Source organism: Eptesicus fuscus, chromosome 5 (genome assembly GCF_027574615.1).
Source record: "Eptesicus fuscus isolate TK198812 chromosome 5, DD_ASM_mEF_20220401, whole genome shotgun sequence".
Classification (NCBI taxonomy): Eukaryota; Metazoa; Chordata; class Mammalia; order Chiroptera; family Vespertilionidae; genus Eptesicus; species Eptesicus fuscus.
Window position 1 is genome coordinate 23,935,472 of NC_072477.1, and position 4,067 is coordinate 23,939,538.

The 4,067-nt window shown below is 46.3% G+C and overlaps 1 pseudogene; it reads right to left on the reverse strand.

Annotated features, from left to right (window-relative positions):
• Window positions 1-436: 436 nt before the first annotated feature.
• LOC129148965 (60S ribosomal protein L18a-like) lies at window positions 437-939 on the reverse strand (annotated as a pseudogene).
• Between the last annotated feature and the right edge of the window lie 3,128 nt (window positions 940-4,067).

A 4,067-nucleotide genomic window follows, 5' to 3' on the forward strand; every position in this document is an offset into this window, starting at 1 on the left:
ATCCAGACCATTTTATACCCTCAGTGTGGGTGAAGGTACGAAGTTAGAAATCTATGACAAATTTTTGGATCTTACCTTGAAATTTTGCATCTTCTCTGACACCAAATCGAAATGCCATGTTTATTGTATCATGATGCCTCAGGTGAAACTTTCAATTTACTATCTTGTTATATTTACTCTGGTCTTGATGCAATTGCAAGTGGAGACAGGGACTGCGAAGGAGCTTTAGAGGCCTGGAATGCAAACCATTGTGCATCCATGCCATGCATTTCTCTCTCTCTCTCTCTTTCCTTCCTTCCTTCCTTCCTTCCTTCCTTCCTTCCTTCCTTCCTTCCTTCCTTCCTTCCTTCCTTCCTTCCTTCCTTCCTTCCATCGTTCCTTCTGGTGTTTCCAAGGAGTTTACTTGGGCAGACCAGGGGACAGGGAGGCTCTGCGTCTAAAAGAAGGTGTTGAGCCTCTTGGTAGTGAAGCATGGCTCGTGCTGGTGATGAAGGGCGTGGTGACTTGGAGTCGTGGAACTGCTTGACTGCTGGTCAGTGGCACTTGCTGGCTGCAATCTCCTCCACCTTCATGATCTGGATTGAGCAGGCACAGTGCCAAGTCCCTATGTCTCAGTAGCACCGGGTGATGGCATCCCAGGTGGTCAGGTCCCGCACTCCCAGTACATGTTGCGGGTGCCACTGTGGGAGTCATAGCTCAGCCAGACACCAAAGCTCTTCCCCCGAAGGGGGTTTTTTCGAACACCTGTCCACAGTAGACGATTTCCTCTGAAGATTGCTTCGTTTTCATTTGAGACACAAAGTACCAGAAGCGGAACGTGGCAACGACATGGTGAGGTGCAAAGATGCGCCTGTGATAGAGGGGTGGTGTGTGGCACTTGGAGGTGGGCAGGCAGCACCCCACCACCTTGCACTCTCACAGCGTGCCAGAGGCCTTCATGGAGTTCTCTGTGAGTTTGCTGCCACCCACAAAAGCCAGGCCATACGTTTCGTATTGTTGACAGTCTCTTGGGAGCCAGCAAATTTGGCTGGGATCATCAGAAAGTCTTGGGGAATGGACTTGGCCAGAAAACACACGGGCAACTTCCCAGCCTTCCCTTGGAGAGCCTTGCCAGAGAAGCTCAGGTACTCTTCACTTTTCTCCCTATTGGCTTTTCGCTTCCCGTGGGAAGACTGATTAAGCCTGGCTCACCTGGAGTCAGGTGTGGTTGGATGGTAAAGATCCCAGGTATTTGTTGCTATTTCATCCTTGTCTCAGACTTTTGGAGGCCTCTCACTTCCTGTGGCTGGGGAGGAAGAGGGGAACTGGCTGCCCAGGGCCTCTGTGGGATGTAGGTGGCAGAAGGGGAAAGCAGGCACTGAGGAGATGGGGGGAAGAGCAGGAGGGCCTGGCCCGGATGGGATACCCATCTCTTCAGGCTCGATGTTTCCTTTGCTATAGCCCTGGGCAGGTTTTCCATCTGTTTTCATATGTGGGTGTTTATCCTCTTCTGCAAACTGATCTGCCACACAACAGGTCTGCTGGCACCCTGCACTTCCAGTGCCCACGCAGCCTTGGCAGGACACAGGGCACAGTGGGCACAGAATGCGGAGAGAGTGACTGAAGGCTCCATTAGAAGCAGTCACCTCATTTACATTTAGGTCCGTTAATGCCACCTGTGTTCATGGAGGGCATTTTAGGTGTCAGCACCACACACAGGCATTACATTATTATTCTGGTCTGAAGCCAATGGAGGGATCAAATTTAGTTCTCCCACCCAAACTGCTTTAATATGCTCATTATGAAAAAATATAGTGGGGGGGAAAAAGGAAAGATAAGATGAAAAAAAAATCATCCATAATTTCACCACCAAGATAGTTACTATTAATATTTTCTAAAATCTCTCTACTTTTATGCATATTGTTTTAAATCATTGGATTCATTTGTATATTCAATTTTGTTTCCTTTGCCTCATTCCCACTATAATTTAAAATTTGTTCCTAAACATTACTCTTTATATAACATTTTTTTTCTCTTTATAAAAATAATGGATGCTCAATGTGGAAAAATGGAAGAGTTTAAAGAGACTAAATAGCATCATATAACTTCCACCCAGATGTAGCTACCATATTTCCTTCAAGTCTTTTTTCTATGAATTTATTTGTATATGTTTTACAATACTGGCAACCACATACCACGTTCTTTTAAATTATTTTATTTAAAAAGTTTAGTGAAATAATATGTGCACATGTTTACATAAAAATGGTGTGTAGAATTCATAGGGTGCAAAGTAGTGATGTTGTCAACCCCCTTGTATCCCCAGTCCTGATCCTCAGAGGCAGCTACTATTAGCCCTTCTGGTGTTTTCTTTTTCTTCATATATATACTAGAGGCCCGATGCTCGAAAATTCGTGCAAGAGTAGGCCTTCCTTCTCCGGGCTGCTGGCACCGGCTTCCCTCCAGCACCTGGGACCCAGGCTTCCCTCTGGCCACCCGCAGGCACCTGGGACCTGGGGTGGCTTCCCTCCAGCCCCAGCTTCGTCAGGAAGGATGTCCGGAATGACGTCTGGAAGGACATCTGGTCTAATTAGCATATTACCCTTTTAATATATATATATTTGATTTCAGAGAGGAAAGATGAGGGAGAGAGAGACAGAAACATCAATGATAAGAGAGAATCATTGATCAGCTGCCTCCTGCACGCCCCCACACTGGGGATTGAGCCCACAACCCAGGCTTGTGCCCAGACCAGGAATCAAACCGTGACCTTGGTCCTTGGTTCATAGGTCAACGCTCAACCACTGAGCCATGCTGGCTGGGCCCTTCTGGTATTTTCTTCTGGTGTTCATGTCAGCCTGTATCTCCACTTGATTTGGGTGTACCACTATTTCCTGCTCCTCATTGTTAGACATCATCCTCTAGACTGCTCTCATGATATGGCTTGTCTATTCCTGTCTCCTCCATGGTGATAATTTTTCTAGTGGTTACTTTTTACTATAAGCAACAAACATATCTTTGTATTCTTGTTCTATTGATTCTATATGGTTATTTCGTCCCTTCATTTTTCATAGGGAGGATATTAACACACCCCACCACCTTTTCAACTTTCCTCCCCATACTCCATAGAGCAATTTCTGTCTCTAGTACATTGGCTTTTTCTATGTCAACATTTACATGGTGTTCCACAACAATTGTTTTCTACCTTTCCTGTAGGTTCATCTGGAAAGTTAAGAATCAGTAAACCGTGTTTTTGTCATTGTGGCTATGTCGCTACGGTTCATTGCAGAGCCAAGAAGTGCTCCAGGGCCCATGTGCTACCTGAACAGCTCTGCTTTGCCCAGGTCTTCATGTTATGTTTTGTCTTCATCTAATTCTCTATTCCACCCACCTTGCCATCCAATCAGGTACCCAACAAGTGTGTGCTGCTGTTTCCTCAGGGCTCTCCTCCAGGGGCCTCTGTCCTGCTCCCGGCCAGACCGACTGCCCTGGAGCCTGCCACACAGCCTGCTGACACCTCCTCTCAGTCTTTTCCTGCCTCGGCTCCCCTTTTCTGAGCATTCTGTGCTGTCCTTGATCTAGGTTTATGTTTTTTCCTGCCTCGGCTCCCCTTTTCTGAGCATTCTGTGCTGTCCTTGATCTAGGTTTATGTTTGGGTGCAGTATGTCAAGTAACATCCCAAAACTTGGTGTGAAGGAGGTCATTTTTTTTTTTTTTGAGCGTTTATACATTCCTAATATCTGGATACAGAGTTTCTGGGCTGAGCCTTGATTTCCTTTTCTTTTCTTTCCTTTGTACTTTGGTTTACTTTCTTAGAGTGTTCCTATATTTTGCCTGGGTCTTTTATATCTGTGTGTTTTGTTTGGGGTGATGTAGGGGTACTTGATTGATTTCTTGGCACAGCATGGTGGAGCAGGGACCAGACTGTTCCACCCACAGATAATCAATTCATTCCTCTGCAGTCATTCCTCCCACCTTCTTCACACTGGCATTTCTGAGTCCCCGGCATTATTTCTTTGGCTACATCACCCACTGACTGTGCTCTGGGTTGAGTGACCCATCCCCCAGCTGGGTCACTTACCAGTTACCAC